This window comes from Equus przewalskii, chromosome 8 (genome assembly GCF_037783145.1).
Source record: "Equus przewalskii isolate Varuska chromosome 8, EquPr2, whole genome shotgun sequence".
Classification (NCBI taxonomy): domain Eukaryota; kingdom Metazoa; phylum Chordata; class Mammalia; order Perissodactyla; family Equidae; genus Equus; species Equus przewalskii.
This window is the reverse complement of record NC_091838.1, coordinates 5,685,359-5,698,490: the sequence shown is the minus strand read 5'-3', so window position 1 is coordinate 5,698,490 and position 13,132 is coordinate 5,685,359. Positions and strand designations below refer to the sequence as shown.

General features: G+C 37.0%; 1 long non-coding RNA gene across 3 annotated transcripts in view; it reads right to left on the bottom strand.

Annotated features, from left to right (window-relative positions):
• LOC139084999 (uncharacterized) overlaps positions 1-13,132 on the bottom strand; it is a 426,452-nt gene that overhangs the window by 151,931 nt on the left and 261,389 nt on the right. For 2 of the 3 annotated variants that reach the window (XR_011542937.1, XR_011542939.1), the window contains exon 3: positions 8,784-8,970. The exons of the other annotated variant lie outside the window; for it this stretch is intronic. This is a non-coding gene — a long non-coding RNA (uncharacterized lncRNA). The remainder of the gene's footprint in view (positions 1-8,783; positions 8,971-13,132) is intronic. 3 annotated transcript variants of the gene reach the window in all.

The following is a 13,132-nucleotide window of genomic DNA, read 5'->3' as shown; positions in this document are numbered from 1 at the left end:
GACATAGAGAATAAAAGCATGCCGTTAATATTTAGGTATAAGTAAATATTTGCAAGTGGGATGGAGGAAACTCTGGCGTGGTATTTTTTAAGCAAAGATGAAAAGGAACAGGGAGAGTTAGCTTAATGGAATGAGGTGGGAAAAAGTGTTACAGGAAAGGGCCAGAAGCCCACAATGGTAGTGTGAGGACCAGAAGCAGGAGGCAGCATGAACTACGAAATAAACAGCTGAGGAAGACCAGCATAGAAGGTGGAGAGAGGTGGAGGTTAAATCCAGTTGAGAATGCAGAATTAACAAATAATTGAATATGTGATGGGGATAATAATTGAATTATGAGCGGGGAAGTACAAGTGCTATAACACCACAACAGACGGGACTTTTCCCCAATCCTAGGAATCAGGGAATGTCTCCATGGAAAAATGACACATGCAGTGAGAAGTCAGTGAGGAAAATAGGGAGTAAAATATAATGTTCTAAGTAGGGGTGACATTATTCGTCACAAGTTGCGTTCCTGAGAGATGGACTCTGCCTGCAGCAGGATGTTAGGAAGTGCTCTTGGCATTAACGTCTGTTGAAGGGAAGAGGTACAGCAAGGAATGGGCAGAAGGAGAAGTCAAACTGTGATGCAGTCTCAACAGAAGCCTCTTCTTCCAATCCTACTGGGGGCTTTGAAATATAAAGACCTCTAGGAGTTGTCCTGAGTTGGGCCTAGAAGTCAAGCTTTTATACCCCACCATCAGTGAATAATTGGATGCTGGCTACTCTGGCCACCCCGCCTCAACCCAATTCTTTTCAGCTGATGCAATCCCTAAAGAGGGTTGGCAGTTCAGATACATGTACTGGTGGCAATTTCAGGAGCTAAAGTATAAATCCGTCTTTCCTAGAATGGGACCTGGGTAACACCTCACAGCATCCACCACACTGTGCTTGAAAGATTGGGAGTTACTCTGATGTACTGAAAGAAATCTAGGATGAATAGCAGAGAGAGATCTCAAAGGATGGTGGTAAAGCATAAGACTGTAAATAACATGAGGGTGTGGATCAGGAAGGACCCTGAAAACCATTTTAGGAGTGTGGACTTTAATGGAGAGGCAAAGAGCAGCCACTGGGGCTTTTAACTATAGGAGTGACGTGGATAGATTTGAATTGAAAGGTCCCTTTAGTAGCTCTGTGGAGAGCAGATTGGAGCAAGCCAGTAGTGATTCAGAGGAACCAAATTTAAGGAAGAGTCTAGGTGGCAGACAATGGTAGCCTGGAAGTAAAATGTTAGTAAGGGAACAGCACAGTTCTGTATATGGGTCTGGGGTTGATGAACGCTTCTACAGAGATTAAGATTTGGCTGTTAAGTCTCGCAAGCGGATGAGATCATGGTGGGAATGAGTGGATGATTAGGAATGTAAAGACACTAGGAAAGAAACCCCGAAGTATTCGACATGTATTGGTCAACAAGAGAAAGGACACTCGGCAAATTAGAAATTAGAGAAGTTGGAGGGAGGAAAACCACAGTGGGTTTCCATGGAAAGCAAGAGCTGAAAGTCATTCTTTTTCCAAGAAATAAAGAAAGGGAATCTTTCTCAAGTGCTGCTTAAAGAGGAAGTGAAATTGGGACTGAAAACTCTCTACTACATTTGGCAATAGAATAGGGGCAAGGAGTAGGAGGTAAATCTAAGAAAAGTGACTTTGTTTAGTTTTGAGAAGTTAGCGTCTTTTTTCCTGACTTTCATTTTCTCTGAAAATAAGTCATAGCTGAGTGTGCTAAGAAACTGAAAAGAGGTAGCGGAGTTTGAAGCTGAAGAGATCAGCCAAAGTTTGAAATATAATTTTTGGAGGTGGAAAGAGAAAAATTACTTAAAAGACCAATTACACTTGCTGGTCAGTATCATGACACTAGCTGATATTTCTGATGAGCAAATTATAACACTATTGAGCTAGTTGTATTTGTTTATTTATTCATTCTTCTCTATTACCTGTGTCATTTGGGTGTAGGCAAAGAGAAAATAGTGGTGTTTAGCTGGGTAGATACTAACAGAATAAAAGAGCAAGAGAGTTGGAGTTTTGATAAGACAGTGGCTGAAACAATGGATCACGTAACCAAAAGTGGATAGGAATGGAATTAAGGAAAGAGTGTAATTCCATTTTGTGGCAGAGACAAAGACAACTTCTAAACTGCAAATATAGACAGTTTCGAAACTAATGGCAGGACTTCAAATTAAACATGGCAGACCAAATAGACTTATTTACCTCCATTCTCCTTGAGAGACCGTGAAAATGACAGTAACAGGAATTGCCATAAAGACCTAAGTCTGTAAAGGCAAACAGAACCTGAGGGAAGAGGTGAGCACCAATATTTGGAAAGCTGGAGGCCGAAGACTGAAGTAGTAACTAACTTGGCAGACCTGAGCAAAGGACAGTGAAGTCAGCCCCAGGGACGGCACAGAATCAGCTGATTCAGGGACTCTGGGAAGCTCAGAACTTGGATGTACAAAGTGCCTCTAAGAGTGGGGCTGCCAAAAGATCAGAAAACATGAATATTGGTTAAAATATAGCTGTACCATTTTATGGAATTAACTACAGTGTCTTTCAACTCCCTACTTTTAAGAGCATTAACAACTCTCTTCTTTCTGGTACCTATCCTATCTCATTACTATGTCTCCACATCTCACAATTGTGCTTTTATTTTTAATTCATTTTTATTTTATTTATCTTCTTTTGAGGAAGATTAGCCCTGAGCTAATGTCTGCTGCCAATCCTCCTCTTTTTGCTGAGGAAGACTGGCCCTGAGCTAACATCCAGGCCCATCTTCCTCTACTTTATATGTGGGACACCTGCCACAGCATGGCTGGATGAGTGGTGCCATGTCCCCACCCAGGATCCTAACCAGCGGACCCTGGGCTGCCGAAGAGGAATGTGTGGACTTAACTTCTGCACCACTGGGCCAGCCCCCACATTTGTGCTTTTTTATTGTACTTTATATTGCACTTTTTATATTTAAATTTCATATTTGCACTTTTATATTATGATATATGGTGATTCTTGGAGTGTTAAAGGATGAGTAATTAGGACTCTTTTATTACCCTCGAGTGTGGAATCAGGTGTGTGAGAGAGAGAAAGAAGGAGAAGAAGCAGGAGGAGGAGGAGATTGAAATGTCTGCTGTGCTGCTGATAGAAGGCGTACTGGAAAATAGGAGTCCAAAGCTCATTAACTCAGAACAGACAAGAAAAATATAGACCTTCCCCGAGGAACAGAGACTGCCCTAATATGAGCAAACTGCGTGGAGAGAGAGAAGGCCAACCAAGATGAACCTTCTCTGAAAGGGAGAGGGAAGAAGACGGGGAGGAAGAGGAAAATGCTGGAATAAGCATAAACAGCTTATAAACAGCTAGGCATGCCCATCAGATAAATTACACAGTAGTGAGGAATGGAGAGAATCTTGGAGTGTTTCTCCCTTATTTTTCACGCTAAAGAAGCCAAATGAGAATTCCTATCCCTCTATGGCAATGTTAGATAAGGGTTCCTGAAAACAATTATAAAGTTAAAGGTTAATGACGTTTAGATATTCTTTGTAAATATTGTTTGCTGCAGAGTCAAGTAGTATGCTATGAATGCATTCTTTTCTTTGTGCCTTTTACAATTTTTGTTTATTTTGTTTTGATTTCTTCTTTTTAAATTTTCCTTTGGCTCTTGTGGAGTCAGACTGCCTGATTTCAGATCAAAGCTTCAACACATCCCAGCTATGAACTTACATTCCTGATCTGTAAACAGTGATACTAATGGCGTAGCCTTTGTAGAGTTATTGTGATGATTAAATGAGTTAACATACATAAAATGCTTAAAACAGTGCCTGACACATAGTAACACTCGAAGTGTTTGCTATGATTTTGCCTTTAATATGATATATTCCGTTCTTTCTGTTTCTCAAGCCATATAATATTATGTAAATCATATAGATGTAGATAAAACTTTCCCCAAAGATTTCTCCTGGAGTCTTCTGTTCTCCTGCTCAAAGCTGAAGAAATTGTGATATATGCCTGTAGACAGTGGCCTCTGGAATTTCCCTCTTGAGTTTTGTACATCAGACCTCTATGGTCCTTTTTTACTGCCCCTCATTTTGCTAAAGTACATCTTTAATAGCACAAGGTGTGTGGATGAGGTGAATTCTTAGCCTTTGCAGGATGAAAAAGTATTCTCTTCTCACTTTTAATTGCTAATCCGGTGCCTCCAGGTTTTCTATTGTTTTCTCTCTGATCTTTTAAGGCGCTGTTTTATCTTCGAACAGCCATGATGTGTCTTCTGTTTGCAGTCTCAAAGAGGTCCATTTGTAAGCAATCTGTTTTTTTCTTTTCCTCTTTAGAATATTTCAGCAATCTTCTTTTTATAATTGGTAATATGACATTTCAGAGTGTAGGCCACTTATTTTAATCCGCTCTGGTCAATAATTTATGGAATCTTTATTTTGATGACAAATACCTCCTTTCAGCTTTTGTAAATTATCTTCTATTATTCTCCCACCTGTACTATTTTCTTGAACTTCTGTTAGTTGGTGATATCTCCCAAGTAAAAAAATTTCCTTGATTGATGTATATAATATAGAATATGTAACATATAATATGTAATATATAATAAATGATACATAATGTGATAAATGATATAAATTATATAATATATATGCTTATATTAAAGAGATTTCTTCAGCTTTATCTTCTAACACTTTCATAATTAGTTAGTCTTTTCTTATTTAGGTAATTGCATTTTTTGTTTTTCAAGAAATTCTTCTTGGTCTCTAAATGTACTTCTCAGAGCATTGAGTTTACTAATTAATTTTCCTCAAAATTTTTGTTTGTTGAATTATGTCCATCTTCTCCCATCAATGGTTTCTTTTTTGTTTGTTTTGATCATTCTTTTCCATGATGCAAGTTTTCCTTAAATATCTAGTAATTCCTGGTCATGCATTCACATTTAATATAAGGTAATACAAAGGGTGATTGTAGTGTTCGTGTGTTTGTGGGCAGAATTTCCAACAGACGCCTGACTTTGGAACAAGCAGCCTATTTTAGTGAGGTTATTAAAGGCAAGAATTCAGAACATGTTACTCTGGGGAACTAAAATTGCCTTAGCTCTCCTCTTTCAGTTTAGTCCAGTTTCGTTTTATTTTGTTGCTTTTTCAGAAGATAACCATCAATTGTTTTCGCAGGGTCTTAGATGCTGTGTGGCTTTCATTTTCCTCTAGGGCCTGGGAGAGTAGTGGAATCATTGCCTCTTTTCTGTTTAAGCCTTCAAATAATACGTCTGTTTTCATCTCCATTCCTCACTCTTAACTTCTGTTATGCTTTTGGTCTTTGAATTTGTAGTCACCTTGGTCATCTGCTGAGTGGGCTGGCCGCCCACCAGAATTCTAGGTGATGTTTTCTTAGCTTCACTTCACCAGAATTACTTGAAATCTCTCCTTCATTGACGACTTTCTATTTTTCAATTGTAGGATCATATTGTTCTTTGTACATTTATTTATAATAATTTTAATTAGTGTCTCAGGACAGACCTAGTGTGAACATGTGTGCCTAGCCTGCCGTCTTGGCCTGGGCCCAAGTTGAGTTTGAAAACACTGAATGTTTGTGGAATGTGGACTAGAGCAGAGGAACGATAGAGAGTGGAGACCAGTGAGAAGCCTAGTCCAGATAAGATGAGGGTGTGTTGAATTAGACTGGCCACTGTGGAGATAAGCATATATGGACTCAATAAGTATTTTGAAAGTGAAATTTACATTATATTATTTAGTGATTTGGTAAATAAATCCAGATTTAAACAGTTCAGGTTTTTCTTCATAGTTTTAGAAGTTCTCTGTTAGCTTTTGTTTTTCAGAATGAAAAGGTGATTCTCATCTTTTCATTCATCAGGTTAAAGCACAATTTGGGGTGTTTCAGAATATGGGACTGGGATTACTCTTGATGCCAATTTTTTTTTTTTTTTTTGAGATGTGATTGACATGTAACATTATATTAGTTCCAGGTGCAGTTATCAAAGAAATTATCCTTTCCCCTTTGTATATTCTTGGCTCCTTTATTGTAAGTTAACTTACCACATATGCGTAGGTTTATTTCTGGGGTCAATTCTGTTCCTTTGATCTATGTTTTTATGCCACTATCATACTGTTTTGGTTACTATAGCTTTGTAATATAGTTTAAAAGCAGGAAGCGTGAGGCCTCCAGCTTTGTTCTTTTTTCTTAAGATTGCTTTGGCTTTTCAAGGTCTTTTGTGGTTCTATACAAATTTTACTGTTGTCCTATTTGGCCAGTTTTACTGTTGAACAATGTGAAAAATGCCATTGGAATTTTGATAGGGATTGCATTGAATCTGAAGATTGCTTTGGGTCCTATGGACATTTTAATAACTCAATAGCAAAAAAAAACTAGATTAAAAAATGAGCAGAGGACCTGAATAGACATTTATCTAAAGAAGACTTACAAAAGGCCAAAAGGTACATGAAAAGGTGCTCAACGTCACTAGTCATCAGGGAAATGCAAATCAAAATCACAATAAGATATCACCTCACACCTGTCGGAATGGCTCTCATCAAATAGACAAGAGATAATGAGTGTTGGTGAAGATCTGGAGAAAAGGGAAGACTTTTGCACTGTTTTTGGAAATATAAATTGGTTCAGCCACTATGGAAAACGTATAGTTGGTATAGAGGTCCCTCAAAAAATGAAAAATAGAACTACCATATGATTCAGCGCACCCACTTCTGGGTATTTCCAAAGGAAATGAAAACAGAATCTCAAGGAGATATCTGCACCTCCATGCTCGTTGCAGTGCTATTTACAAAGTCAAGATATGGAAACAACCTAAGTGTCCTTCACTGGATGAACGGATAAAGAAGATGCTATATATAAATATACAGTGGAATATTATTCAGCCATGAGAAAGGAGGATTTCCTGCCATTTGTGACAACATGAATGGAGCTTGAGGGCATTATGCTAAGTGAAATGAGTCAGAGAAAGACAAATACTATATGACATCAATTGTACGTGGAATCTAGAAAAGCTGAACTCATAGAAACAGTGACTAGAATGGTGGTTACCAGGGGCCGAGAGGGTAGGGGAAAGGGAACATGTTGGTCAAAGGGTAAAAACTTCCAGTTATAAGATGAAAAAGTTCTGAGGACTGAATGTACAGCCTGCGGATTATAGTTAATAATACTATATTATATACTTGAAAGTTGCCAACAGAGTAGATCTTAAAAATTCTCACCACAAAAAAGAAATTGTAATTATATAACACGATGCAGGTGTTAGCTCATGATATGGTGGTAATCATTTTGCAAAATATGTGCTTATCAAATCAATACATTGTACACCCTAAATTCACACAATGTTAGAAGTCAATTATATCTCAATAAACCTGGGGAAAAAAAGGAAATACATGGATAGAGCATAAAATAGAGTTAAAAGCTATAGATTTGGAAGCTCCATTTTCAGGGTGCACAAGTAAATTAGCAAGCAGAGTAGAGGAGAATGGCAAAGTGATGAGAGTAAACCAGAAGAAAATCAGGAAAGATATTTACTCAAAAAGCAAGAGAGAAATAATTCACATTGATAAATTCTATGAAAAGGTCAAGAAAGAGAGATTTAGGAAAAGCCTTCACAATAAGCTATTTAGAAGTTACTTGTGAAAAAAGAAAACCGCTTATCACTTAAAGACTTTTTAGGGAAATTTCTTTCATTCTTTTCACTCTGTGTGGCTTTGAAAAAATGTAATTGTAACCATATTGAATATTTAATTTCAATGTTCTAATGGAAATATTAGGGCAATACAATTAATATTGTGTAGTATGTATTTTATGTAAACAAACAGACTTGGGAAATGTATATAAAAGTGGCATAACATTGCATTGAATGGATAAATCATAGTTCAAGATTCCCTGAAAATGGACATTTAATTTCCTTCCAATTTAGGCTATAATTAGTATTTCATATTTTATCTAGTATAGGCTGTTTTTCTCCACTGAGGATTATTTCCTTAAGAAATAACTCCAGATTTAGAATTATTATGATAAGAATTTAACTATTTTAGAGGATTGTGATTTATGTCACTAAATTGCTCTGCGTTTACAGTGTCGCGAGGATGTACATCGATGCATCTTGAGCAACACTTTCACAACTGTGAGGCTCTTCAGATAGGCCACCACAGACTGCTGGATTGTTATAGATGCTAAACTCCAAATATGTAATTAATAGGAAAACAATGTGGAATATAAAGACTTCATTTTAAATCTTCTAAGTTATTCCCCTATTCTCTTGCATTCTGCTTCTACTGCATTCTTACTTAAAGCTGTTTCATACAGTGAGAAAGTGCTGTAGGAAAATACACATCTTAGGAAATTTAGGGGACGACAAACTCTGGCGAGTTACGATGTTTTAGGAAATGGCGGTGGAAACAAAGTTAATAAAGTTGCCCAGGTTACCAACAGATTGAAAAATTAATGTATGGGGAAAGACTTATAAATTATTTTCAATATACTTACAGAAAAATGAATTGATAGATGTTAGCTGCTTTACACAAATCAGAAACAGTGGGACTCACAAACAAGAGAAAAATGAAGAAAAAAGCAGACACATACTGAGGAAGGGAAAGCGATTTCTAAAGTGATAGGTTTTAGCAACTCGTATGAACTCCTCAATGCTAATCTGAAATGTATACACTTGTTTCTGAGCCAAACGCAAAATAGCAGATTAAACATTAATTATTGATGCTCTGTTTTGGAACAGGCTATTGAAATGAGCTTACCGTTTGGGGAGCAAAGCAGGCCCAATCGTCAGATGAAAACGATACTGACAGTGATAAAGTATTGTGTAGCTCTGACTTTTTCCTTAAGGTGATGATTTTTCCCCATTCAAATTCCTAAAAATATGTGCAGGACCAAACAAAGCAAATGCATATACGACTGATTTCACTCAAGCACCTTCTGTGGAATCTGTTGAAAAGAAAAATAGCTTAATAAAAAGAAAGAGAAGAAAACCATTGAGGAGAAAGATATTAAGTGAAAAGAAAACCTAAAAGATTGATGAACTGTTGAATCTAGAGGTTTAACTGAGCCTTTCAAGTTAGATTTTCTTTACGTCACTGTCAAACAAAAATGACCCTATATACTATATTGCTTTAACATTAAATTGGCATAAATTATTTTTTATGTGGTGCTTATGGCATCAGATTTTATTAATCATCATCTCACATCTACTTTATTTTCTCGGAGTGAAGTCTTAAAAAAGTAAGTTTTCCCCTGTTGAATTTCATTCTTTTTACTTTCTTATATTCTTTCTTAATATCAATGGAGATGATTCATTCTCTAAAATATATACATAACGATATGTATATATTTTAAAAATTTAAATTATCCTACTAGCACATTATGAGACGAAATGGAAAATAAAACATAAGGTTTTGCATATGAGGTATTATCCTATACAAATAATTGGCATTTATAAAATATGGATCCTTCATCCTCAGATGCTTGATTTATTGTGGAGAATATTTCCTATAGCAGAATTTCTACATACAACCCACACTATTTAAGATTACCATTCATTCTTTTATCTATTTGTTCCACAAACGTATATAGAGAACATACTATGTGTGAGGACCTGGGCTAAGAAATCAAAGTTAAGTAAGATACTGTTCCTTTCCTCAAGAAACTTAAGGGATATGTTTTTGCCAAAATAGACAAATTTTGCAAGAATAGTCAGGAGGCATGTGAGATCTCGGTAAGGCCAAGACCAGCCAAATTGTGATGCAGACAATTTCTGATCAGTATGTCTAATCTGTCACTTCTGCAGGACCCCTTGCCCACTCCATGGCACCCCTCCCTATTGAAATGTCTACTGCACCCTCCCCACCACAGTGCCTCATGCAAAACTTGATTTTTCAGAGGGACTAGATAGATATCAATCATAAATTACTTGGAATGATTGATATCAATGAGTTCTGTCTCTGAGAATACTTTTTTTTTTTGAGGAAGACTGGCCCTGAGCTAACATCTGTGCCCACCTTCCTGTGCCCCTGAGAATACTGCTTTTCAAACCAAATCTCAAATTGTAGAAATCTAGTCATTAATCACCACTGGGGAAGTGTTGATTATCCCAATCAGATAAGGAAGCTTTACTGTAGGCCTAAAATTTCACTAACTATAGCCTTTGAAAACTGAGCCAGGGAGGAGCCTGCACGTGTCTTATTCCCTACCTCTTACCCATTTCTTACCCTGTTTTCTATCCTGAATTCTGACCTATCCCTAGTTTTCCAATTAGTGTGAGACTTATTAAAAATAGAAACATGCACACAAACATAATCTGGCTTTAATAAATTGGCAAAAAGAGAAAAATCCCCAATGCCTCCTTACTTCAATAATTCAAATTTATTTTTTTTAAATTATAATGTCTGTCTAAATTGTATCCCTTCACAGTTCTTTTTGGAACATGTAGAGGTAATCTAAGATGACTTCTATTTGTATGAAATTATCAGATTTCTAATGTCATCTTCTCGCTGATGAGGTTGACTGACTGCATAGTCAATTCAAATGAGAAAATGCTTCCAACCATCAAGATGATCAAAAAACCCAGCTCAAATAAAGGTGCTTCCAATAAACAAAGCTGGAACAATTTGAGGGAAAAAAGAAGGTTGTTAGCAGAATTCAGTTCTTTCTCATTATGGGGCTGGGGTACCCATTTTCTTGATGGGTGTCGATTGGAGGCTGGTTAGAGTTTCTAGAAGCCATTTCGTTCCAGGGCTTGTAGCCTCTTCTCCCCATCTTCAAAACCAGCAACAACAAGGAGAGTGTTTCTCACGTTGAATCTTTCTTACCCGTTCTTCCTTCGTTTTCTATTTTAGGGACTCCCATGATTAGATGGTATCCGCTAGATGGTCCAGGATAACTTTCCCATCTCAAGGGCTGTCCTTAACTAAATTACGTCTGCAAAGCATCTTTTTCTATGGAAGGAAACATATTCATAGATTCCAGGGATTCTTTGGGGCACCATTATTCTGACTATCATAATAGTATTGAATAAAATAATTATCCATGAGTCTATACTGATATACGTAAATAATAAATATGTAAGTGGGGGAATAGGGATAACTCTTCCTTATGAAAGAATTTCGAGTGTTAAATGTAGCAGTAACGAGGGAAGCAGACACACTGTAGTAATAATTGTTGCAAGCAGGATCTACTAATGGATGCTGAAATTAGTTATCCAAATTTAAAGAGAAAGACAATATTTGTATAGTCTCAAAATAATCTTACCCAACTTTTATACTACTAATAATAGGAAAATAGTAAGTTTACAATGGAGAGACCTAACAGACACTACGTTAACCAATGGATCAAAATTAACTTCCCAGTAAGAAGATATATCAAGATCATATACACCCTGATATTATGCTCTGAGAAGGGCATATCACTTCTGTCACGTGCCTGCCAAAAATGCGTTACCCCATCCTAATCATGAGCAAATGTCAGATAAACTAACGTTGACGCACGTGACCAATACTTTTCAAAGTGGCCAGTTCATGGAAGACAAGGAAAGACTGAGGAACTGTCACAGATTGAAAGAGACTAGGGAGAAGTGAGAACAATGCCGTGTGGGACCACTGATCAGAATCTAGAACCACAACAAAAAGGAATTAGTAGAAAAACGCTCAAATAAGATCTGCAGTTGAGTTAATGCTATTGGACCAATGTTAATTTTCTGGTTTTGATAATTATACTATGATTGCATAAGACGTTAACATTAAGGGAAAAGTGGGTGAGATTATATGAGAGCTCTCTCTGTTCTATTTTTACTGCTTTTTTTAAGTCTAAAATTATTTTTTTTAAAGTTATCCAGTAAAATCACCTTTTGTAGGGTTATGGATATTTTTAATTTTCTTCTTTTTGTTTATCTGTGTTTTTTGTATAATGATTATGTATGTATTACATTTTTATTTAAGTAAAAAAGTTAAAATTGAGAGGGGGAAAAAAGTCCTGGCTCAACCATAGATGCACAGTGTTCCTATTTCTAGTTCCCAAGGAGGGAAGGGCCTGGAGGAGCTGACTCTTAAACAAATAACTCCTGCACTGTGGAGGGCTTCAGCAAAGACCCCTCCATCTTTCAGTTCACAGAAGAGTATTTCTCCATACAAAGATGTGCAAGGGCATCCTTCAGAGCAGTTTTGTTTACTGGGAATAATATGGGCTTAGAGTCTGAAAACCAGAGTTACCTGCTCTTTATTGATCATTATTAGATCTTGTTCAGATTAGTTCACCTCCGAGCCACTGTTTACTCGTCAATCATAATAAAGTTAATCTTCTTTGGTGGTGTGTTTTGCAAGGATTAAATGACACAAATGTGGTCATGGGCTCCGATAACTGTGGAATGCTCTTCACTTATCCGTAAACTACGATTGTTTCCTATCTGCAATTGACAAGTGAGCCACTGGCAAATAGAATTCCTTGTGATAGCAGATCTGAGGACGTTACTGAACTCAGTGCAAAAGCCTGTTTTACTCCCACTTAACTGAAGTGTGGCTGCAGGGAAGGCTTTGGTGAAGAGGGAGATGAGTGAGCACTTTTCTCCTTTGAGCCTGCACTTAGGATGAAATATGTATGGAAATCAAGTCATTTTCAGTTCATCTTGATTTTTGTTGCTCTCCTCATACCTTCCTGACCTTCCTCTGCCCCTGAGCTTTCTCAATGCTGAGTGATGATCGAGTAGGTAGAAATCATGTGGAAAGCATATCATGCGTGCGGGATGCACAGGGACGTAAGAATTTAATTTTCTTTCAGTGCAAAGCAGTCCTGCCTGTTTAAAACTGATTTCCCTTTACAGCAAAATCTACAAAAGTGTATTGGGAAAAAAAGTTTTCCACTTTAAATAAATTCTGCTGCTTCTGCTTTACGTGAGGAGATTTATGAAGTTCATTTAAAAAATTGGCTAAGTAAAGGGAGTTTTCAATCTGAAATGAAGACAAACTAAGGGGAAAAAAAACTTAAAAATATATGGAGATCTGACTCATCCTAGCCCATTAGCTCGGCGCTGGTGCGCGCATTCATAATGTTAATGCAGGAGTACAGTTTTAAAACCTGATTAGAGTGGAGACTGGGAGTT